The sequence below is a fragment of the Hyperolius riggenbachi genome, chromosome 1 (genome assembly GCF_040937935.1).
Source record: "Hyperolius riggenbachi isolate aHypRig1 chromosome 1, aHypRig1.pri, whole genome shotgun sequence".
NCBI classification, from domain to species: Eukaryota; Metazoa; Chordata; class Amphibia; order Anura; family Hyperoliidae; genus Hyperolius; species Hyperolius riggenbachi.
Genome location: NC_090646.1, coordinates 269670144 through 269696848, shown reverse-complemented (window position 1 = coordinate 269696848; position 26705 = coordinate 269670144). Strand labels below are relative to the sequence as shown.

General features: G+C 45.1%; 1 protein-coding gene across 1 annotated transcript in view; it reads left to right on the top strand.

Moving 5' to 3' along the window:
• Nucleotides 1-20029, top strand: part of SOWAHB (sosondowah ankyrin repeat domain family member B) — a 101407-nt gene extending 81378 nt beyond the window's left edge. Inside the window, exon 2 of the transcript XR_011020324.1 lies at nt 19975-20029. The gene's annotated coding sequence lies outside the window, so the exon portion shown is untranslated. The remainder of the gene's footprint in view (nt 1-19974) is intronic.
• Nucleotides 20030-26705: the final 6676 nt, after the last annotated feature.

Here is a 26705-nt window from a genome sequence, read left to right as displayed (position 1 = left end):
GCAGACTCTTGCACCCAGCCGCCTGCAGACTCTTGCACCCAGCCGCCTGCAGACTCTTGCACCCAGCCGCCTGCAGACTCTTGCACCCAGCCGCCTGCAGACTCTTGCACCCAGCCGCCTGCAGACTCTTGCACCCAGCCGCCTGCAGACTCTTGCACCCAGCCGCCTGCAGACTCTTGCACTCAGCCGCCTGCAGACTCTTGCACTCAGCCGCCTGCAGACTCTTGCACTCAGCCGCCTGCAGACTCTTGCACTCAGCCGCCTGCAGACTCTTGCACTCAGCCGCCTGCAGACTCTTGCACCCAGCCGCCTGCAGACTCCTGCATCCTGCCAACAGAACCTTGCATCCAGCTTGCAGAAACCTGTATTCAGCTCACAGTCTTCTTACTTTCGGCCCAGCAGTGGTTAACTTCATCTCTTCCTGCCAGATCTCTGCAAACTACGACTTCTGACATGTCTACACAGCCTATAGCTCCTGCCAAGTCTGCAAGGGACAGCACTTCACTCCAGCCACTGACAACTAGTTTGCCAGCCTGTCCAGTTGCATCTCTGCCATCCTGTCCAGCTGCATCTCTGCCAACAGGTCCAGCGGAAAGTCTGCTTCAGCCTTCACAGACTTTGCTTCAGCCTTCACAGACTTTGCTTCAGCCTTCACAGACTTTGCCTCAGCCCGCACAGACTTTGCTTCAGCCCGCACAGACTTTGCTTCAGCCCGCACAGACTTTGCTTCAGCCCGCACAGAATTTGCTTCAGCCCGCACAGGTTTTGCTTCAGCCCGCACAGACTTTGCTTCAGCCCGCACAGGCTTTGTTCCAGCCCGCACAGGCTCCGTTCCAGCCCGCACAGGCTTTGTTCCAGCCCGCACAGGCTCTGTTCCAGCCCGTGTAGGATTTGTTTCAGCTCGCACAGACTGTATCAGGGTGTCTACCAACGGCCCAGCCAGGTACTCAGCCAACGGCCCAGCCAAGCGCTCAGCTAATGGTCCTGACCCCTGAAACTACCCAGCCTGTTGCCACCCTGTCTGAAGCTATCCAGCCTGTTGCCACCCTGTCTGAAGCTATCCAGCCTGTTGCAACCCTGTCTGAAGCTATCCAGCCTGTGGCTACCATGTCTGATGCCCACCCTCCAAAGACTATTGATGATGCCCACCCTCTACAGACGTTGTTTGGTGCTCAGCTCCCACAGACTTCTAACAACAAAATCCAGTTTTGCAGAACTATGCTAAGGCCCAGTCGATTGTCCTGGTGGAAGTATACTACTTTTCTACTTTGGTGGAGACTTGTTGATATGCTGTCCTTCCTGCTGGTGTCTAGTCTACTGCCCTGCTTGATATGGCCCAGTCTTCTATCTAGCCTGCCTTCTTGCCTGATGTAGAGTGACCAGATTTTTGTGGGTCCAACCTGGGACGGGGAGAGGTGTGTGTGTGTGTGTGTGTGTGTGTGTGTGTGTGTGTGGGGGGGGGGTGGTGGTGTGCAGAAACTGTGTGATGCTAATAGTATACCGTAACCACAAAGCAGCAAACATAGCCATCTATGACCATTAAATAATAAATGCAGTAATGGTTACCCCGGACACCAGAAAATAAACGCAATAGGCAACATGTCAGCACAAAATAAACGCAATGCGGGCAACATGTCAGTATAAAATAAATGCAATGCGGGCAAACATGTCAGTACAAAGTAAACACAATGCGGGCAAACATGTCAGTACAAAATAAACGCAATGCGGGCAAACATGTCAGTACAAAATAAACACAATGCGGGCAAACATGTCAGTACAAAATAAACGCAATGCGGGCAAACATGTCAGTACAAAATAAATGCAATGCGGGCAAACATTTCACCAGAAAAGAAACGCAATGCGGGCAAACATTTCACCAGAAAAGAAACGCAATGCGGGCAAACATTTCACCAGAAAAGAAACGCAATGCGGGCAAACATTTCACCAGAAAAGAAACGCAATGCGGGCAAACATTTCACCAGAAAAGAAACGCAATGCGGGCAAACATTTCACCAGAAAAGAAACGCACTGCGGGCAAACATTTCACCAGAAAAGAAACGCACTGCGGGCAAACATTTCGCCAGAAAAGAAACGCACTGCGGGCAAACATTTAGCCAGAAAAGAAACGCAATGCGGGCAAACATTTCGCCAGAAAAGAAACGCACTGCGGGCAAACATTTCACCGGAGAAGAAACAATGCGGGCAAACATTTCACCGGAAAAGAAACAATGCGGGCAAACATTTCACCGGAAAAGAAACAATGCAGGCAAACATTTCACCTGTAAAAGAAACAATGCGGGCAAACATTTCACCTGGAAAAGAAAGCATTGATTTACTCACCTGGCAGAAGTCTCCGGCCTCTGGCGCGCTGCTCCTGGGACCGTCTTACTTCTCCTGCAGTCTCCCGCGCTGACAGGGCTACGGCAAGATGGCGCCCGAAGCCCTGTACTGGAGACACATATAGGTCTCCAGTACAGGGCTTCGGCAGCCATCTTGCCATAGCCCTGCTCTGCCGGTGTCGGAACAGACACCGGAAGAGGAGGCTGGAGCGGGGCTGCAGGCAATGAACTGGCACGGCGTCTATAGACGCCGCTGCCAGTTCATTGAGGAGAGAGTGGCCAGAGTCCCGAGGCCGGGACGTCCCGCTGCTGAAAGCGGGACGTTTCCCGGGACCTCATTAAGCCTGGGACAGCGGACCCCGAATCCGGGACGCGTCCCGGGCAATCCGGGACGTCTGGTCACTCTACCTGATGACATCCAGTCTGGAGTTTTTGTTGATATCTTGCCTGCTGCCGTTCCTGATGACGTCTGGTTCCTGGTTCTGCCTGCTGCCTTTTTTGATGACATCTGGTTCCTGGTTCTGCCTGCTGCTTTTCCTGATCAAATCTGGTTCCTGGTTCTGCCTGCTGCCTTTCCTGATGACATCTGGTTCCTGGTTCTGCCTGCTGCCTTTCCTGATGACATCTGGTTCCTGGTTCTGCCTGCTGCCTTTCCTGATGACATCTGATTCCTGGTTCTGCCTGCTGCTTTTCCTGATGACATCTGGTTCCTGGTTCTGCCTGCTGCCTTTCCTGATGACTCCTGGTTCTGCCTGCTTCCTTTCCTGATGACATCTGGTTCCTGGTCCTGCCTGATGCTCTCCAGTTTGTCGCCATCCTGCATTAAGTGCAAATCTGCATGCACTGCACGTTACACTAGAAGTGCTGGTGCTAGTTGGAGCATTCTTTATGCATCAGCAGACAATGAGTTTTACATGCGTATTACATGCAGTACAATGTCATCCATAAGCCAATATTAATGGTTTGGTCTGAGCTGTGCTTTTTCAGATAAAAGAATAACAGAGTACTGCTAGCTGTCTGTTACCGTATATTAGATGCATTCCTTTATGCGGGTCCTGCTATTTGTAAATTGATAGAATAACATCTGCTATTTTTCAACATTTATCACAAAGGTCTGGTGCTGTCAGGCTGCAGTAAAATCTTATTTATTGGAGTGTTTGCAAATGGTGATTGTTATGGATAAGCAACAGCCACATTTGCAGCTCTCTGTTAAACTGGAATGTCAGGGTTACACCTTATAGCAGCTATTAGTCACAGACTTCTCCACAAGGATTCAATGACTTGCCCAGACACGCATCTACATGCGCAGTTCATTTACTTACTATTTATCATGCTGCCTTTATTTAGCTTGATAACTGTAAAATCCAGACCAGCTTATTTGGGCAATGAGCTGCCACTAGGAAGGGGCAATACATGAGTAATAATGAACTGGAAATAAAAAGCAACACCAGAAATATATGAATGTGTTGACTGACAAAAGACTTGTTATTCTGGCTAGCCAGTCATCAAATTCCTAGGTTCTCAATATGTGGTACGCCTACCCCAGGGGGTACTTCTGATGGTTTCAAGGGGTACTTGGGCTCGATATACTCAACTAAGCATAACTAATTTAGAGTTGGAAAATGGGTAATCCTATATAAATGACACCCAATTAGAATTTTAGCTAATTAAAAGTACCGTATTTTACGGACTATAAGACACTCCGGAATATAAGACGCACCTGGGCTTAGAGGACAAAAATTGAGGAAAAAAATACTAAACCCGGTGCATCTATAGTGCAGGGGCATCTTATGGTCTTTTCCCCACCAAAATGTCCCTATCTAAGCTACAGTTACATTAACCCCTGCTGCCCCCAGCTACACTCACTGCACTCCCAGCTACACTTACTGCATTCCCAGCTACACTCACTGCATTCCAAGCTACACTCACTGCACTCCCAGCTACACTCACTGCACTCCCAGCTACACTCACTGCACTCCCAGCTACACTCCCAACTACACTCACTGCACTCCCAGCTACACTCACTGCACTCCCAGCTACACTCACTGCACACCCAGCTACATTCCCAGCTGCACTCACTGCACTCCCAACTACACTCACAGTTGCACTCACTGACCTCCCAGCTACAGTAACTACACTCTACACTACACAAACTACACGGCCAGCTATACTCACACCTACACAGCTACACTTTACTTGCTACAACCACAGCTACATTACACTCACTACACTTAGAAGCTCTTCTCACCTATCCAGCGGCATGCTTCATCCAGTGCCCACAGATGCATTGCCAGGGTGAAATTCCTTCGGGGGTCACGTGTCGTGGGGCGGGCTGTCTCCAGCTCTTACAACAGGCAGATCACTGATAAGTGCAGGAGCCGTTACCGCAATTTCCACAGACCCCTGGCAGTCGCATCCATCTCTGGCACTCCTGCCACTTCTATCGCTGGCTCGGATCTTCCACCACATCAGTCACTGGCCCGGATCTCCCGCCACATTTGTGGATGACCCGAATCTTCTGCTGCATTCATCGCTGGCCCGGATCTCCCGCCGCATCCATCTGTTGCTGGCCCGGATCTCCCGCCGCATCCATCCGTCACTGGCCCCGATCTTCTCCCACCGCATCCATCTGTTGCTGGCCTAGGTCTCCCGCCGCATCCATCCGTCACTGGCCCCGATCTTCTCCCGCCGCATCCATCTGTCGCTGGCCCGGATCTCCCGTCGCATCCATCCGTCACTGGCCCCGATCTTCTCCCGCCGCATCCATCCGTCACTGGCCCCGATCTTCTCCCGCCGCATCCATCTGCCGCTGGCCCTGATCTTCTCCATCCATCGTGGGGTTGCCTTCTGCATTCATTGCACGCCCGGATCTCCCGCCTTCCATCCATCGCTGGCCCGGATCTCCTGCAGGTTGAAAGAGGAGCTGCGGCAGCTGAATGACAGCACGGTCATTCGAAGCTCCACAGTTTAGAAACACGCAGGAGCAGGTCTGAATCTGTGTAAGCTCATAGATGTGTGCTTCCGGGTAAGCTCACAGTTGTCCACCGCGGGGGGAGCCCACACATGTCCGTCACTGGGAGAGAGCAGCTGCCTCACTTTCTATATGCAGGAGCCCTGCAGCAGAGTATTCAGCAGGCCCTGGATACTTAAGCTTGTGCGTGTGTGTGTGTGGGGTGGGGGATGGGGAGCGGAATATGTATATTCGGACTATAAGACGCAGTGACTTTTCCCCCCCATTTTTGGGGGAGAAAAAGTACGTCTTATAGTCTGAAAAATACGGTAATAGTAAATGCTTATAAATTGTTTAGAACCAATTACCAATATATCTTTGTCAAGGGGTACTCAAGGCCGGACATCTGCTTTTACCGCCCCTAGGCCAAGTATATTGAGGCTCCCCTTCTATGTACAGCAGTGCACCTCCCATTTCATGTGCAGCTCCCTCTTCCATGTGTATCCTCTATGTACTGTATGCAAACCCTCTTTTTTATGTACAGCTCCCTTGAGCACTAGTTTCCCTTTTTCAGGTGTTTCTCCCCATTTGCAGCTTTTTCTTTCATATGTAGCAGCCACATGGCTGTACCTGCCCAAGGCCCAGGCCATTGTAGCCTTTCCAGAAATCTGGCCCTGGCTGGCACTTGAGATAATCTTTATTATGCCAGGGGGTACTTGGTGATCATCGGCTTTCAGACGGAGTACGTTTAAATAAAATGTTGAGAAACACTGATCTAATTCATCAGTGTTTCCCACCTCTAGTCTTCAGATACCCCTGGTAGGTCATGTTTTAGGACTTCTTTCACAGGTGAGTTCAACAGTATCTGTGACAGTGGTTACCACACTTGTTTTTACCTTACAGAGAATCTCATAACACAACCTGTTTGTGGTACCCAAGGACTGCAGGTGAGGTGAGAAACTGTTGTGGACAGCCACTGAGTTACTGAGCAATGCTACATTTCCTGTCCTCAATTTTTTACTGCCTACTATAACAAAGAGAGAAAGGCCAGGAATCCTGCATAATATTTTTAGATGACAAATAGTCAGTGCCAATGAAAATGTAAAAATTAAGACGGCTTCACACTGCATATTGGCGTCTGCAGACAGGCCTGTGGAGAATACCGTGTTACTATGCAGTATTCCCCTTCTGGCATCCCAGCCAAACAGGAAGTGATGCGCACTTGCAGTCAGTTCCTGTTTTGGGTATAAGGAAGTGCACAGAATTGTATTGTAAAAATACGCTTCCGCACATGCTTGTCACAATGTCGCTGCAAACATTTTAAAAATCCCTGCATCACCACAGACTTACATGACTTCCGGTCCGCCACACGTTAACGCAGATACAGCCAGCAACGTAGTTATGGAAATGCGTCAAATTGAGCAATTCCGATGCACTGCATCCCAGGTAATACAAAAGCACCCATAGACTTTCATTGCCCTGCAGTAGCAGTGTGGAAAATTGCTACGACGCACCGCGCCAGTGTGAAAGGGTCCTAAGGTTTGTATAAATCCTCAGCACCGTTCTAAAATGGTAAGAAAATCCTATGTGCAAGAAAATTAAAAAGGCACAATATTTTCATAAAGTATGCACCCAGAAGGTCAATTGATGCATGCGTTCTACAAGTAGACACACTAGCAGCACCTTTGACATTCCTACAAGGAACAAATTACATTGGGTGAGGCAAAGAGGATAACAACATGAAGCATACCAAAACGCTTTTTACATTTCTGATCAAAACAAGCAGGCAGGGACATAACAGCTCCCACCAAGCAAAGTGATCATAAGGCCCTCTGCAGCCTCCCAAGTCTAAGAGAATCTGTACTCTAAAATTCTTACAATAAAAAGCATACTATTCTATTCATTATGTTCTCCTGTGCCCCTCTTTGCTGTTTCTGCCACTCCCTGCTGCGATACTGGCTTGTAATTGCCAGTTTTAGACAGTGTTTACAAACAAAAAAAATGGCTGCTAACCAGAATGTGACAGGCTCAGAGAAGCTCTGTCTGTGACTCATACAGCAACAACACACAGCACACAGAGCCTGCAGGGGGTGTGCATAGTTGCTCCCTATCACAGCAGAGCAGCACATTCCTGTCTGAGCCGACAAAGCCGACAAAGGAAAGAAGATTAGATTATATAACAGAGATATTACAGTGACTGTGCAACTAGAAAAGGCTGCAGTAAGACAGACCACATTAGAACAGATATAGGAACTATAAGTTTGAACATTTTGTTAGAGTCTCTTTAACTATGTGTTGTAGCACCGCCTTGTGAGTTGGGTGCCCGGTGGTGCTCCTAGTACAAATATTGGAAATTTACATTGCAAATATTTTACCATGTACTTAACTTTCACCAATTCTCACACATACCTTCCCTTCTGGTGGTTAAAACTAAACCCCCACTCCATCTAATGCCTAACACTACACCCCCCCCCCCCCCCATTGCCTAACACTAACCTCCTCCTCTGTTGCCGAAATTACTGCTATTTTTAGTCAGTCGTCTATAAAATAGATGATAGGCTTCTCTATTACTTCTCCATGTAGCATCTGATCAGCTGCTTCTGTAGCCGATCGATTACTAGTACCGCACTGGGCGCCCAACACATCAAAAGGGCATCTGATTACCAATACATTACATTGATGTCTATTAGATGCCTGCCAACCCCTGCACCCAAATGACCAGATCCAAGAGCCTTCGCTCCACACACAGTGGCCAGTCAAACTCCCCACCTCCTTCTTCCCCCCAAAAGATAATTTCCTTGCGCCTAACAAGGCTAGACGGAATCTTGGCCAGCTGCCATATGAGAATGTAAACAGCCCGGTGTCAAATAGGCAGGCTCATACCCTTCTGTGATCACCAACATCTAGTGCTGGGCCGAAATTACGCATTAGCGTAATTACGCATCATAATTCACTACAAATGCACCGTAAGCGTTACGTGTAAGGTTACAGTATTACACGTAATTAATTACGCGTAGACCGTAGGTTACGTTTTTACGCGTAACAAATTACGCGTAAGACAGTAAACTCCTATTGAAATTACACAGTCTGCCGTAATCGCGTAATATTACGCTCCCGTATAATATAAAAAAGCCGCCGACTTTAAGGGTTAATAGCAAAGCCCCCTTAAGTGCTAAGAGCCTCAAATTTGGAGAATATATTAAGGAGATCAGAAGGAATAAGAGGAAAAAAAAAATTTTCAAAAATACCTTATAGTTTTTGAGAAAATCGATGTTAAAGTTTCAAAGGAAAAATATATACATTTAAAAACCCGCCGACTTTAAAGGTTAATAGCAAAACCTGCTTAAAATTTAGGAACACCAAATTCCCAGGGTATATTAAGGGGATCAGTGGGAATAAGAGGACATTTTTTTTTTCAAAAAGACCTTATAGTTTTTGAGAAAATCGATTTTTAAGTTTCAAGGGCAAAAATGTCTTTTAAATGCGGAAAATGTCAGTTTTTTTTGCACAGGTAACAATAGTGTATTATTTTCATAGATTCCCCCAAGTGGGAAGAGTTTTACTTACTTCGTTTTGAGTGTGGGAAATATAAAAAAAAAACGACGTGGGGTCCCCCCTCCCAGACCTCTTTAACCCCTTGTCCCCCATGCAGGCTGGGATAGCCAGAATGCGGAGCACCGGCCGCGTGGGGCTCCGCACCCTGACTATACCAGCCCGCATGGTCCATGGATTGGGGGGTCTCGGAAGGGGAGGGGCAGCCAAGCTTTCCCCTCCCCCTCCGAGCCCTTGTCCAATCCAAGGACAAGGGGCTCTTCTCCACCTCCGATGGGCGGTGGAGGTGGAGGCCGCGATTTCCTGGGGGGGGTTCATGGTGGCATCTGGGAGTCCCCTTTAAAAAGGGGTCCCCCAGATGCCCACCCCCCCTCTCAGGAGAAATGAGTATAGGGTTACTTGTGTGAGGAAACGCGGAAAAGCCGCCGCGTGTGCCAAGAGCTAGGCGGCTGACTCCGCGTCCTACGCGGCGGTTTGCACGCGTCTGGTTGTGTGGTGGAACGCGGAAAAGCCGCCGCATGTCCTAACAGCAAAGCGGCTGTTTGCATGCAGCAGCATGTGCTTGGTGTGGCTGGGTCTGTTAGTGCACCTAGGCAGATGGAGAGCTATGCTCGCGCGGGCCTGAATTCAGGACCTTTATACCTGCAGAGGAAGTGTCAGCTGATCAGGAAGGTCAGCTGATTCCTGCAGGACTCATGATTGGCTGAATGGTTCGGGCGGGGCAGCAGAGTCCAGCAACTATATATTCTGCTGCTTATTCAGTTGCTGGTTGTCTGGCGTTGCAAACACATACGTGGGAGCACTCAGACCTGTAGTCAGATCCTTAAGTGTGCCGGGACCAGCTGGAGCTGTAATCCTACACTTAGCTAGATTCTGTTGATAGCTAAAGTACTAGTTTGATTGTGATTATCTGTTATGACTCTTTGCCTGCCTGACTATCCTCCTGAACTCTGATCTTGTACCATGCCATTCTGATCCTCTGTTGCCGAACCCCGGCTCGTCCTTAGACTCTGCTTCTGCCTCCTGATCTTGTACCTCGATATTTCTGATACCCTGTTGCCGAACCCTGCCTGTACCTAGACTCCGCCTCTGCCTTCTGATTCTGTACTTTATCTGTCCGTGTGTTACAACCTGGCTTGTCCGACCTCGAGAACCGACCTTACTATTGGAGGCGGTTCCCCGTCCTGTTAGTGACACTACCTCCTGAGTGTTACTTTCAGACTTACCTTCCTACTGTCAGCCCGACTCCTCCCGCCTTGGAGAGTTCAGGCCTTCGGAAGGAAGCCGTGCAGTACTCCTCACTGCACTGAGGCCAGCCCTCTAAGTGTTACTGTTACACCAAACACTACACTCTACTCAGGTGAACAGAGGTTAGCTGGTATATCGGATTATCGGTGATACTGCAGATCACTTATAATCTGGTATACATCTGTATTTCCAGTGATACTGCAGATCACCGGTAATCAGATCCTCTCTGTGCTTCACCGTTAATTACAACTTGTACCTCTTACCCATTTCCTTTAAGAGTTAAAAGTAAATAAACACACAAACACTTAGAATAAAAGTATTTTAATTGAACAAAAAACATAACAACGAAAAAAGTCCTTTAATATTCTTAATTAACCATTAATACTTACCTGTCCCTTTAAATAAATGATCCCTCGCAATAGCCTCGGAAATGTTCTATCAGTTACAATGTAACAAAGTTATTACAATGTAACAACTTTGTTACATTGTAACTACGCCGCACCCGACGTCACTCGCCGCTCAGCCGCCGCATACACTTACGCGTCCGTGCAGGACGCTAAGTCCCCGCCGGCCCCCGCTGTCCATCCCGCCCACATCTGTCACCCACATGTGGGTGACATGTGGGTGACAGATGTGGGCGGGGTGGACAGCGGGAGCCGGCGGGGACTTAGCGTCCTGCACGGACGCGTAAGTGTATGCGGCGGCTGAGCGGCGAGTGACGTCGGGTGCGGCGTAGTTACAATGTAACAAAGTTGTTACATTGTAATAACTTTGTTACATTGTAACTGATAGAACATTTCCGAGGCTATTGCGAGGGATCATTTATTTAAAGGGACAGGTAAGTATTAATGGTTAATTAAGAATATTAAAGGACTTTTTTCGTGGTTATGTTTTTTGTTCAATTAAAATACTTTTTCTAAGTGTTTGTGTGTTTATTTACTTTTAACTCTTAAAGGAAATGGGTAAGAGGTACAAGTAAAGGGGACTCCCAGATGCCACCATGAACCCCCCCTTCCCCAGGAAATTGCGGCCTCCACCACCACCGCCCATCGGAGGTGGAGAAGAGCCCCTTGTCCTTAGATTGGACAAGGGCTCGGAGGGGGAGGGGAAAGCTTGGCTGCCCCTCCCCTTCCGAGACCCCCCAATCCATGGACCATGCGGGCTGGTATAGTCAGGGTTCGGAGCCCCACGCGGCCGGTGCTCCGCATTCTGGCTATCCCAGCCTGCATGGGGGACAAGGGGTTAAAGAGGTCTGGGAGGGGGGACCCCACATCGTTTTTTTTTATATTTCCCACACTCAGAACGAAGTAAGTAAAACTCTTCCCACTTGGGGGAATCTATGAAAATAATACACTATTGTTACCTGTGCAAAAAAAAACTGACATTTTCCGCATTTAAAAGACATTTTTGCCCTTGAAACTTAAAAATCGATTTTCTCAAAAACTATAAGGTCTTTTTGAAAAAAATGTTTTTCCTCTTATTCCCACTGATCCCCTTAATATACCCTGGGAATTTGGTGTTCCTAAATTTTAAGCAGGCTTTGCTATTAACCGTTAAAGTCGGCGGGTTTTTAAATGTATATATTTTTCCTTTGAAACTTTTAACATCGATTTTCTCAAAAACTATAAGGTCTTTTTGAAAATAAAAAATTCCCTCTTATTCCTTCTGATCTCCTTAATATATCTCCAAATTTGAGGCTCTCAGCAATTAAGGGGGCTTTGCTATTAACCCTTAAAGTCGGCGGCTACCTAACATTGATCCATGCGTCAACTTTTCCGCTTGGGAGCATTGCCTTACACATTAATTGCTAGTAGGAATTTATGCGTAAGGCAATAACGTAACAACATGCATTATGGTATTCTTATGCATAATTGCGTAAGGGCCATGCGTAATTACAGACATGAACCGTAGATAAATGTCTACGCCGTAAGCGTAATTCCGTAATGCGTAATAGCGTAAAATTACGCGTAATTTTTTACGCGTAGTTTTTTCCATTACGCCCAGCACTACCAACATCTTCAGACTTAAAAATTATCAGGCTTCTCCCAGCCCCATGCAACCATCCTGTGCCCTTGTAGTCACTCACTGCTGCTCCAGTCCCCCGCTGCCAGCTAGTTTCTTTTTTTCCGACCTCGGGGTTGGCAGGTGGCATTGCTTACATTTTTTTTAGCATTCCCGCTGGTGCAGGAACATTAATGCATACATTTTTTAGCGTTAGCGATGCGATGCAACTCTTTTTTTTTTGCCTGACAATCCCTTTAAGGTGCTCATCAATGATGCAGCCTTAATTGTACAATCTTACCAAACCTATGTAGTAGAAGGGTAAACTAGGTATATACTGTAGTTTCAGTAATTCCTTTTATTAAATAGAAGTGGTAAAATTGTACAGTCAAGATTATATCATTAAGATATACCTTAAGAGTAAGACACTCTTAAGTTATGTGGGTAGCAGGTGTGAACGATCCTGTCCGCCTGCCGTTGGGCTTTTGCTTACTCTTTACTTGGCTGATGGTATTCTCTGCACAATAACATCATTCTGCATTTGTTGTGATTAACCACTTCACCACTGAGGGGTTTTACCCCTTGAACACCAGAGCAATTTTCACCTTTCAGCGCTCCTTCCATTCATTCGTCTATAACTTTATTATTACTTATCACAATGAAATGAACTATATCTTGTTGTTTTTGCCACCAATTAGGCTTTCTTTAGGTGGGACATTATGCAAACAATTATTTTATTCTAAATGTGTTTTAATGGGAAAATAGGAAAAATGTGGGAAAAAATGATTATTTTTCAGTTTTCGGCCATTATAGTTTTTAAATAAAGCATGCTACTGTAATTAAAACCCATGAAATGTATTTGCCCATTTGTCCCGGTTATAAAACCATTTAAATTATGTCCCTATCACAATGTTTGGCGCCAATATTTTATTTGGAAATAAAGGTGCATTTTTTTCAGTTTTGCATCCATCCCTAATTACAAGCCCGTAGTTTATAAAGTAACAGTGTTATACCCTCTTGACATAAATATTTAAAAAGTTCAGTCCCTAAGGTAACTATTTGTTTGTTTGTTTTTATTGTATTTTTTTTTTAATTACAAAAATAATAAATAAATTGGGGAGTGTGGGAGGTAATGAGTTAATTTATTGTGTAAAACTAATGTATTTGTATATGTAAAAAGCTTTAGGGTGTAGTTTTACTATTTGACCACAAGATGGCCACAGTGAGTTTGTTTACATGCGACCCGTAAGCGTCCAGAAGGACACTTACAGGAAGCACTACGAGGCTGGGAGAATCACAATGATCGCGCTGTTTCTCAAAGAAGCAGCAGATCATTGCGGGGGCTTAGATCAACGAACGGGAATGGATTTTCCCGTTCATTGATCTCCGGGCGAGCAGGCGGTGGCTGCGGGAGCGCGCGCACGAGTGGCGGGAGCGCGGACAGCGGCGGTAGTGCGGAAGGTACGGATTTCTCCGTCCCTTGGTTTTTTAGGGGGAAAAAGGGACGGAGAAATCCATACTGTGGGGGGTAAAGTGGTTAATTACTTCAACAATAACAACAACAAAACATTTGTAAAGCCCTTTTCTCCAGTAGGACCCAAAGCACATATTTTCTGAAGCAAAAAAAATCAGAAAGATAATCTCAATTTTTTCAAGATTACCAGCAGTCCACGACTTACAAACGCCCAACATACAAACGACCCACCATTCAAACAGCCCGCCGTTCCCGTCGTGATGACGTTATCTTGTCGCACGACCCCCTTCTGCTCTCCCCGAAGCTGTGAATCTGTGTTTTAACTCATCTCCTTGCTGGAGTCCAATGCTGTCTGTCCATCTGTTTACTGCTTATCCCTCCCCCCTACTGCTGGAACTTCGGTATTAGACTGCCCCACATCATACAAAAGTGCCAGTACTAGCAAGAGAGATGAGGGGTGGCTGGACAGTGTTTGACTTTAGCGGGGAGGTCAGTTAAAGCACAGCATATATGATGGCACAGGGGGCACATGGAGGCACAAGGTGACAAATGATGGCATAGGGGGACACATGAAGGTACAATGGGGATAAAATATGACACAGGGGGGACATATGGAGGCACAAGGGGTACAAATGATGGCATAAGGGGGACATATGGAAGCACAAAGGGGCATATGATACACACTTGAGACTCCTGAAGAGGAGGCGCCTGGAGATGGCAGCCTCGGCAGCTTGCTCTGTCTTTCTATGTTTGTTTTATGTATTTTTGTTTTTCAACATTGCCTTGTGCAACCCAACCCGGATAACCTTCACCAGTGAACAACTACTGAGCATTCGGAACTTAGCTAAATATAATCTACCCCTGGATATTTCATCTACTCTTGATCTTCTGGGGATTCTGACCAGTGGAGCTACAGTGCTGAACCAGGCAGTGAGGCTTAGAAGAAGAGGGAAACGCTCCGGGATCCAGACTCGCTTTTGACGCAGAGGACTGCGCTCTCCACTACCTGGAATCATACTCTCTAATGTCAGGTCCATATGCAACAAACTAGATGAGCTTCAACTACTGATCAGAACAAAGAAGGACTTTTATCTCTCTGCGGCTATTTGCTTCACAGAGACTTGGCTATCTGAGCTTATTCCAGACAACGCTCTGCAGATTAATGGATTTACACTCTACAGATCTGACCGGGACCCACTTACTTCTGGCAAAACCAAAGGTGGAGGACTCTGTTTCTATATTAATGATAGGTGGTGCACGCATGTTACATTTATTAAGAGGACATGCTCGGCTGGGCTGGAAACACTCTTCATAAACTGCAGACCCTACTACTCATCTCGTGAGTTTTCTTCATTTATTTTGGCTGCTGTGTACATCCCTCCACAAACATGTATGCAGCCTGCGCTCCAAGATCTCGCAGATCAAATCACTGAGGTGGAAAGGGAGTACCCAGATTCTTTTTTTTTATCATACTAGGGGATTTCAACAGTGCTAATCTTTCCAAAGAACTCCCCAAATACAGGCAACACGTCACAAGCGCAACTAGAGAAGGTAAGACACTCGATCACTGTTACACTACGACTAAGGACTCGTATCACTCTGTCAGCAGGGCAGCTTTGGGGAACTCTGATCATGCTGTTGTACAGCTTATCCCAAAATACATCCAAAGACTAAAAACTGCCAAACCTGTAGTGACCACAGTTAAGAAATGGACTAGTGAAGCTGTAGAAAAACTGCAGAGCTGCTTTGATTTAACTGACTGGAATATATTTAAAGAATCCTCCAGTGACCTAAATGAATACACTGACGCTGTGACATCATATATTACCTTTTGTATAGAGTCCTGCATCCCCACAAAAAAGTGCACCAGGTACAATAACGATAAACCCTGGTTTACATCACATCTTAGGAAGCTGCGCCTCGATAAAGAAAGGGCATATCGTACAGGCTATAAAGTCCTCTACAAAGCTGCGAAATACAAACTGCAGAGAGCCATTACTGCCGCAAAAAAAGATTATTCTCAAAAACTTGAGGAAAATTTTTCTAACGCCGACTCATCCACAATATGGAAATCTCTACATGAAATTACCAGCTACAGGAAGAAATCTCCTCCCCCCTCACTACATAACCTGCAGCTTGCAGATGAACTGAATACATTTTATTGCAGGTTTGACACTACCAACAAAAGCCAAACACAACAAGTCAATTTGCATCTCTGCCACAGGCAAACTGAACACTCTTCCTGCCAGCCAACGTCTCCACCCCCTGCGGTGCCTCAGCAACTACACAACACAGGAGGCCAGACACAATCTATTGACCTGTCCCCAGATGTGCATGCTCTAACAATATGCCAATCAGATGTAAATGGACTCTTTAAAAAACAAAACACCAGGAAAGCAATGGGACGCTGTGTCTGCGAAATGCTTGAATCTCTGTGCCGACCAATTAGCGCCTGTATTTACAGACATATTCAAAGCATCTCTAGAACTCTCAATTGTTCCTGCCTGTTTTAAAAGCGCAACTATTGTACCAATTCAAAAAAAAACAACCAAAACCTACATGTTTAAATGATTACAGGCCTGTTGCCCTGACATCACTGGTCATGAAAGCATTTGAAAAACTGATAATGACTTATCTGAAATCCATCACAGATCCCCTGCTAGACTCTTTGCAATTTGCCTACAGGCCTAACAGATCCGCAGACGATGCCGTGAACATGTGTATGCATTATGTACTACAGCATTTAGATATCCCAGGAACTTACACCAGGATTTTATTTATAGATTTCAGCTCTGCATTTAATACCATAATTCCATCACTGCTGCACAGCAAGCTCTCCCAGCTACACATACCTGAATCCCTCTGCAAATGGATAACCGACTTCTTAACCGACAGAAGACAGCGTGTTAGACTTGGTAAACTCACATCAAGCTCTCTGACAGTCAGTACTGGTGCACCCCAGGGCTGTGTGCTTTCCCCACTGCTGTACTCACTTTACACCAATGACTGCATCTCCACAGATCCATCTGTTAAGGTTCTGAAGTTTGCAGACGACACAACAGTTGTTGGTCTCATTCAAAACGGGGATGAGTCTGCATACAGGCATGTGGTGGGACAGCTTTCCTCCTGGTGCAGCAGCAACAACTTGGAACTAAATGCTCTCAAAACCATGGAGATGATAATAGACTTTAGGAGATCTCCCCCCCAGCACCTCCCCTTAACCATAAATGGATCCACAATAACCCAAGTAGAGTCATTCAAGTTTCTTGGGTCCACGATCTCAAACGACTTAAAATGGGACAACAACACCGCCACTATTGTCAAGAAAGCACAACAGAGAATGTACCATCTGCGGCAGCTGAAAAAGTTTGGCCTACCTCAAAATCTAATGGTGCAGTTCTACACTGCAATCATCGAATCCACCATAACATCATCCATGACTGTATGGTTCAGCTCCTGCTCAGCATTAGAAAAGGGGAGGCTGCAGCACATCATCCGATCAGCGGAAAGGATAATTGGCTGTAGCTTACCTTCCCTGCAGGATCTTTACACTAGCAGGTGCAGAAAGAGAGCATCCAAAATTGCCTCTGACCCCTCTCACCCAGCTCACTCCATCTTCCAGCGCATGCCTTCAGGAGTAAGATTCCGGTCAATCGCTACCAAAACCTCTAGACACAGGAACAGTTTTTTTCCTCAAGCGGTAGCCATACTTAATGCTGAACCACGTTAGAGCTGCTAGGACTGAAAGTAATCAGCACAGAACTAAACATGAACAATTCTCTCATTGCTTACTGCCACTATACTTATAATGTCCTTAACTTGTAATATTCACACTGTCTGTCCTTGTATTGTTTTTGTTTGCGTTTGTTAAGCAACTGCCAAGACAAATTCCTTTTAGGTGCAAACTTACTTGGCGAAAATAAATTGATTCTGATTCTGATTCTGATAGCACAGGGAGACACATGGTGGCAGAGGGGGACATATGGAAGCACAAAGGGGCATATGATAGCACAGGGAGACACATGGTGGCAGAGGGGGACATATGGAAGCACAAAGGGGCATTTGATGGCACAGGGAGACACATGGTGGCAGAGGGAAACACGTTGAGGTACAAGGAGGACATAAGGAGGCACAGGAGGACTACCTGTATAAAGTATTTAATAATATGAATCTTAGAAAATTAGGTTTGTATGTATCTTCATCCTCACAGGGGCTCCTATACTTAGCGACTCGGCACATGTTATTACATAATTGACTGCTGAGTCACTAAGAAGAAGGGATCAGCGGGGATGAACAAAATCTTAAAGACAGGAGTGCACAGAGCTACAGACTAATGGGCCCTGGGGCAAATGCCCAGTTTTCTTCTATGCAAGCACCAGCCCTGCCTGAGTCAGCGGCTTCCTAAAGGCATAATCAGGTGACCACGGCCTTGAAAAATTAACATACAGATATTTAGCACCAACACAAAAATTACTTTAAGGTCCTATATGGTATATATTATGCTGCAGAGTGCAAGGCATTCATTTTGGACACTGTGTATTTGGAGACTCAATGTAGTTCTTTGTTAATATTTCTTTGGTAGGCATTAGAGCTGGCAGATGTCAGCAGTGGATTGGATTTACATAATTAATCATGCATTTATATTGATTCATGAAGAACATTGATTGATGAGCTTCCAGTGAAAGCAGGGGTTAGACAAATTAATGCAGCAAGCCTGTAATCCAGGGCAAGATACACATTGAACTGTATTTGGAACTGCAATGTGTTAATGAACAGTCTGTCATATGTTATATGATGATCCAAAATACGTTCAAGGATAATAAGTTACCTTCAGATTGAATATTCAGCTCAGAACTTTATCATTGTGCTTAACACAATGTGACATACACATATTAAAGAGGAACTGTAACCAAAATAACATAACAAAATACAGCATATTGCTTACTGTTTTACAATATTCGTTTATAAATGATTTAGTCAGTGTTTGCCGTTTGTAAACTCTTTCCTTTCCCTGATTTAATTTCTGAAATTGATCACAGGCGACAACATCTTTAGTACTGACAGGTTATCTCTGCTGAATGTTTGTTGCTGGGAGTTGTAAAGCCAGTACAAAAACATAGCTGGTCTTCTAGAAACAGTGTTCCCCAACCTTGTCCTCAAGGCCCACCAACAGTGCATGTTTTGTGGAAATCCACAGAGGTAGTTAATTAGCTCTGCTGAGACACTAATTACCCCACCTGTGTATGTTTGTGCTTCTCTGCAAAACATGTACTGTTGGTGGTACTTGAGGACAGGGTAGGGGAACTCTGTTCTAGAATGCTCTGTGGGGGAGAATTCCACATAATAAACAGTCTAGGATAAGCCTCAGTGGTATGAAGTGTTTCTGATGCTGAAACCAAGATATTGAATGTAAAAGTGGATATCCTGAATAATGTACTGCATTATACTCTATGTTGTTACAGTTACAGGCACCGTCAAATTTATTCTGAGGATTTTCTTGCTTTATGATGGTTTAACCACTTGAGAACCAGAGGTTTTTGCCCCCCTAGTAACCATTTTTTACAATTCCGCTCATCACAACGTTAACAATTTATTGCTCGGTCATACAAATTAGCACCCAAATTAATTTTACATCATTTTCTTCCCACTAATCGCGCTTTTTGGTGGTATCTAATTGCTGCTGAATTTTTTTTTTAAATGTTTTATCCCCCTCTACCCTTCACCGCCTAAATTGGCCCTACACTATGATACATACAACGGCTCTGGCAGGCATTAGTTTGTGAGCCTATCAAAGGGACAGTTAGTGACAAGACAATATAATCTGTACAGCACTGCGCAAGATGTCAGCGCTATATAAATATTTATAAAATGAATAAACTGAAAACACAGCCTGCCAGCGCTAATCAGCCGCTGGCAGGCTGATCACTGCGGCCATTTGTTTATACTTACGGGAGCTGGCGCTCATGCGAGTGCAAGCTCCCTTCTAATCTCGCTCCTGACGAGATCAAGCCATATGGTGTGGCTGAGGAATGAGAGAGCCACTCTGCAGCCACCATTCTGCGTTAGGCGGTCGCAGAGTGGTTAAAGGCTATTTAATTGAAAAGGTGTGGAAATATCACATAGAAGAAAACTCAGTAGAAAAAGTGAATTGCATATGGCCCCTGATGTGTTAAAGGTAGCCAGTCCACACTCAGCCATGCTAATGAGAAGGCTATCAGCCTTCAGTATATAACTGACTTATCTGGTTGATTAGACCTTGGTCGACTATGCATTGGTCCCGTTAAGTATAAAGTACATTGGTCCCTTTAAGTATAAAATTATCAACCAAAATGAGACCAGACTGCTTCATCGTGCTCAATTACCTTCATTCTCCTTCATCCTGTACTGACATCATCCTTTTTGTCTTACAGGTACGATCTACTACTTTCTGCCCTCCTATGATCGGCTGTTCAATACAATCTGCATAAAATCTTTCTATGAATCGTACCATCTGCTGCATTCTGCCCTTTTACGATCTGCTGTTTAATGCAATATCCATAAAATCTTTCCATGAATGGTAGGATCTGCTGCTTTCTGCCCTCCTATGATCTGCTGTTTAATACAATCTCCATAAAATCTTTCTATGAATGGTAGGATCTGCTGCTTTCTGCCCTCCTATGATCTGCTGTTCAATACAATCTCCATAAAATCTTTCTATGAATGGTAGGATCTGCTGCTTTCTGCCCTCCTATGATCTGCTGTTCAATGCAATCTGTATAAAACCTTTCTATGAATGCTATAATCAGCTGCTATACTTTGCATTAATGCTATACCTAGCTTACATACAGTATCTTAAGCCCCATCTACACCATGGGACATTGCAGCGATCCGGCGGCTCGATTAGCCGCCGGATCGCCTCTTCCGCGTGCCCGCTGCGCGTGCGCCGCATTCGATTCCCCGCTCGTGCCCGCTCGTCCCCGCCGGCGCCGCTTATCTCCCGCACGATTCCCTGCCATTGTCCCCTCGCGGGGATCGAGCAGGGAATCGGCGGTGCGGAGATCCGTCCTGTCGGATCTTATCAATCGAGCCGCATCAGCATCGCGGCCGCATCTACTCGTGTAGATGCGGCTTTACATAAAATATCATTGGTTAACCCCTGATCTCTGGTCCACATCTCTGGTACTATTCCTAGTTTGGCCCTAAAATGTTTTGCCCTCCAGCTGCTTTCCTGTTTGTTTATCTGGGATAAGTCAGTCTCCTTTTAAGGCCCGTACTTACTACACAATTTTTCTGCCATTCACAGTTCACACCTGAAGTCAGTTCACACTAAGCCATGCTAATGAGAAGGCTATCAGCCTTTAGTATATAACTGAATTATTTGGTCAATTAGACCTCAGCTAATTATACATCAGCCCTTAAAGTACATTGGTCCCTTTTAGTACAAAGTTATTAACCAAAATTTTACCAGAATTAAACCAGAAGGGAATAGAAGGTACTGACACGATAATCTGCTCACATGGTTAGTTGCCAAAATGTTTGACCTGCTTTTTACTATCAGCCTGCTTTCACAACTATCCTGAAATCTCTAAACATACTACATCATCCTGCTGTCAGCAATATGCTCTTTTAACCTTTTTTTTAAGATTTTCTTTTTTTTACAAGATCATCTTACTTCTCATTTAAATCCCACCCTCTCATTCGCTCTCTTTGCCTCCTCCTCCTTGCTGCACGGGACATTTCACCAAAACGTTGACCCTCTCTTCTTCCTTACCCCTCCTCACTACCCCCTGCTAATCGCATTGCTACCAGCAAACCACATTAAACTCTGAAATGCCATAACCTTATTAATATTCTATTATTAACCCCCCACACACACACGTCTCTGCTGCCCTCTGGAATGCCTTCTCAGTCTGTAACAAATTCCCCTTTATCCATGATCTTTTCACTTCCAATGCCTTTCTAATTATTTGGGGCCACTGAAACTTGGCTGACTCCTAACACAGTCTAACCTGCCGGCCTCTCTTATGGAAGATTCCACTTTAGTCTTACTTCTAGAAGCGGGAATAAACATGGTGGTGGTGTGGGCAGTATCCTCTCGGATAAATGCTCTTTTAAGCCACTCCTATTCATTCTCACTCTCTACCATACTTTGAAGTCCATGCAGTCCCACATACTCTACCTCTAACCTCCAAATTGTTATCTACCATCCTCCTGCTTCTTATTTCTTAGACCACTTCTCTGCATGGCTCCTCTGGTTCCTGTTCTCTGACATCCCTACCAGTATCATGGGTGATTTTAACAAAAAAAATCACCCATGATATGCCACCAAACTTGTGTCACTTACCTCCTTCTATGGCTTTTCTCAGTCCACTGCTCCAACTCACACTGGCGGTATACACTTTACCTCATATTCACTTGTCTCTGTTCTATCCCTAATTCTTACCTCTCTGACCATAACTTTCTTAACTTTTCTCTCTCTTCCTCTTTTTCTACTACACTGGCACAAGTATGCTCACATACTTGCAGATACTACCGTGACCTAGACAAGCAATCTGGCTCTTATTCTCTGGCACTTCTCCTCACATTGTTCTTCACTGACCCAGACTCAGCAGCTACACACTACCACAGCTCAATCACTAAAGTCATGGTTGCCTTCGCCCCTCTTACCAATGTCTGCATAAGTGAGGACTTCATTTCATGCAAAGAAGCCTTAAACAACTTTAGAAATGCCCCTCTTCCACAAAACATTCCTATTATAATTCCCTAATATCCTCCCACTCCCACAATCCAAAGCGCTTGTTCAGCATGTTTAACTACCTCCTCCTCCCCCTTCATGCTTGTCAGCTAAAGAATTTGCAACATATAAAATTACTGATAAAATTTACAAAATCCGAAGTGTTTTTTTCATGCAGCCCTCAAATTCCATCTCCACCCCTCTCTCTATCTGCCTTCTCTTGACTTTCTGAACATTCTCTTTCCTCTCTAATCTCCAAATCCCATCGAACCACCTGTTCTTTGAATCTTATCCCCTCCCATCTCACTCCACAGCTAAACTCATCCTTCAAACCTGTACCAACATCGCTATTTAAACTATACCTCTCCACTGGTATCTTTCCGTCCTCACTCAAAAAGACTGTTGTGCGACCACTACTTAAAAAAACATCTCTAGATCCCACAGCACTTGCCAACTACTGCCCTGTGTAACTTCTCCCGTTTGCATCCAAATTACTTGAAACGCAATATACATACTAAACTAAGCCATTGTTTATCTGATAAATCCCTGCCTGATCAGTGTCAATCTGGCATTCGCTCAATTCGCACGGCAAATGATCTTCTTATAGCTGAATCCAAAGGTCATTATTCTATACTCATCCTTCTCGATCTGTCATCAGCGTCTGATAATGTGGACCCCACTTTACACCTACAGATACATTCATCTGTAGGGCTAAAGGGCCTCACTCTCTTCAGGATATCTTGCCATCTCTCTGGAAGGTCACAGTCTCTTACTTGGATTAGATCTCCTCTCCACATCTTTTGTTTGTGGGGGTACCTCAAGGCTCTGTCCTTGGACCCCTCCTTTTTTCCAATGACATGCACGGTCTTGGCAACTGAATCAACTTATTTGGTTTTTAATACAACTTATATGCAGATGATACATAACTGTACCTTTCAGCCTCAGACGTTAACTCCCTCCTCACATGTGTTCCTGACTGTCTGTTGTATCCTCTTTCATAACCTCTTACTCCTTAAAACTTAATATGAGTAAAACAGAACTAATAATTTTTCCACAGTCTCTATCCGTCTCTCTGCCTGAAATAACAATAAATGTTAATAACACCTCATAACTTCAATTATCAAAGTACAGTGCTTTGGGGTAATATTTGACTCCTCTCTCACTTTTAATTCTCACATTCACTCCCTAACCAGCTCCTGTCATCTCCAACTCAAAAATATATATTGCATCCCCCCTTTTCTCACTCGACTCTACTGAAATGTTAATACATTATCATTTTATGATATCTTGTCTGGACTATTGTAATCTACTGCTTTGTGGACTACCAACTAACAATCTGGCACCTCTCCAATCTGTTCTGACCTTGGCTGTTCATCTCATTCATCTTTCTTCACGCTTTTCCTCTGCTGCTCCTCTCTTTCAAGCTCTTCATTGGCTGCCAATTAATGAGAGGATCCATTTCAAATTCTTAACCCTAACCTACAAAGCTCTTCACAGTCTCTTTTCCCTGTACATCTCCTTAATAGTTTCCAGATACCAACCCTATCACAGTCTCAGATCTGCACACTACCTCTGTCTGTCCTCTAGAATCACATCCTCGCATTCACATATACAAGATTTATCATATGCCTCACAACTCCTCTGGATCTGGAATCTCCTGCCAAAACACATCTGTTACTCTCCAACCTTTGAAATTTTGAAATGCGCCCTCAAAACTCACTTTTTCCAACAAACATATGCTCTAACTTAGGCCATACCCCCTTCCACCTCTGGCCTAGTTGTACTCCTTACTAGATAACCTAAAAGCACACTGGGACAGATTTATCAAAGCATTACTGATAGTTTTTTTCTTCTTAAACTGTTCTAACCAGCAGAGGAACTGTTCTGCATGATAATAAGAAACTTCCTAATTCCTACGTAATAGCGGCAGTTTAGCGTGGATTTCTAGAGCTGCACTACAGAAAAGTGCAAATCCATCCTTAAGGCCTTGTTCACATCATGACGTGCTTCTGTGCGCATTTGGAAGTTCGCATGAGGGGCTTGATTCACTAAACCGTGATAACTCAAATATCACACCCTATCAAAAGATATCACACCCTATCAAAAGATATCACACCTTATGAAAAGATATCACACCTTATCAAAGATATCACACCTTATCAAAGTTAACACGCCTTATCAGAGCAGCATAGTGAGCTCTACGAACCCGCAGGGGCTCAGGGCAGGATGAGTGCCATTGCCAATTAGCAGATATAAGTTCGCAGCGCTCGCTATGCTACACTGATAAGGCGTGTTAACTTTGATAAAGTATGATATCTTTGATAAGGTGTGATATCTTTTCATAAGGTGCTATCATTGATGAGGTGTGATATTTGAGTTATCACGTTTTAGTGAATCAAGCCCGATGTGTGACACGCAAGAACGGAAGAAGGGCATAGACAGACCTTCTGCCGTTTACATCATAGGTGCTGTGCAGCAGTGCGATGCGCTATGATGTGCTTGCGTACTGCTGCACGAGTTCTGACCGCAAGTGCAGCGCTGACTCATTCACTGTAATGAATGGGATCAGCAGTGCAACACGTAGCGGCGCAGATGGCATGCGATCGTATGCATTGCATTCCGATTGCATGGTCATCTGCGCGTCATGATGTGAATGTACCCTAAACTGTCACAGAATAAGAAGTGCTTAAAGAGAACCAGAGAAGAAGAATAAATAGATGTATACATACCTGGGGCTTCCTCCAGCCCCATAAGCCTGGATCGCTCCAACGCCGCCTCTGTCCGTCGGTACTGAGTACCGTAATTTCGGCCATTCGAGCCAGACGACGCAAGCGCAGTGCGCTCCCTCCGTACTGTGCAGGTGCATGCGTACAAAGCCAGATGGAGCCCCTGTGCATGCGTACAACTGGTTGCGTCCAACGGAAGTGACAGGACCCGGTACTGGCGATAGAGGCAGCGGAGGATGGCGGCGTGAGAGCGATCCAGGCTTATGGGGCTGGAGGAAGCCCCAGGTATGTAAACTCTTTTTTTTAATTTTTAAGGATCCCCTCATCTCTGGTTCCCTTTAATAGCAGTTCTACAGAACTACCAGCAGTGCAGGCTAAGCATGATTTGTGAAGTGCTCCTCCCACCTGCTGCCAGGTGTCATGTGAACCTGTTCTGTGCATAACCCTTTCAGTGCTGGGCATTGATGCAATACAACAGATGTATTGGTTACCTCAGCAACAGAAATTTCCCTATCACACTGCACTGTCTCCCTAACTCCTCCTATTCCTAACAGTTTAAGAAGGAATCTGCACTTTTTTAGTGATTTCTTAAGATGTCTGAGGCAGGGGTCACACTTGTCTTTCAGTTTCTACACCTTTCAGAAAACTGAAAGACAAGTGTGACCTCTACCTTACAACAGCTAATGTAATTTATAGAGAAAACTGACAAATTGCGCAAGATGTCAGTTTTTTTTCTGCGCGTGAAATCTGCATTCAAGTGTGACCTAGCTCATTGATTAACATGAGTTCTCAGTTGAAAACAGTTTTTCTGTGCAGAAAACGCGCACGAAAGCCGACAAGTGTGACCCCTGCCTCAGACAGTTCAGTACGAATTTCTAAAAACCTACCAATATTTTGTTTTAGACACTCTTGACAAATGTCCCCCACTGACTCTAGGTACAAATATTGTATACTACACCAACTCTTGTTCCCCTCTCCATTCCTTTATATTGTAAGCTTCCAAGGGCAGGGCTCTCTCACCCTTTTGTGTCTTGGAATATGTTATATATTTTATTAACCATGCTACTTTTGTCACTGTAATTACCAATTCTGTATTTTGTATCAAGTCTGTATTTTGTACCAACAGGGGGCGTGTATTAATTTGTGTGTTTTTAGCTTATGTTTCGGTTGTTATTTCGGTGAATGCGTTGTATGAGTGAAGATATTTGTCTCTGCATAAATTCAATCTCAGTAGAATTCTTCTTGTGTTATTCCTGCTCTACCTGCTTTTTCCGTTCATCTGTTTGAAATGTCCAGTGATAAAGCCATTATATGCTGGGTGATGCATGCATGTGCAGTGCTAGGTGCTTTTTTTTTGTGTAAATCCTTGTTCTGTATTGGCTGAGTTCTTCAGTGCTGTTGCTGGTTCCATTGCCATCTGTTGACAGTTTTCAGTGCTCAGACCATTATACATGCGGGAAGAAATAGAGAGTGTAAGCGCGTGTGTGTGTGTGTAGATTAGAGATGGCCCGAACGGTTCCCGGCGAACTTCCGTGGTTTGCGATCGCCACTAACCGGGAACTTTTCCAGAAGTTCGGTTCGCCCCCATAGTGCATCATGAGGGTCAACTCTACATCACAGCAGGCATATTGTAGCCAATTATGCTACACTCCCTCCTGGAGCCCCACCCCCCTTATAAAAGGCAGGCAGCGTCAGGCAGTGG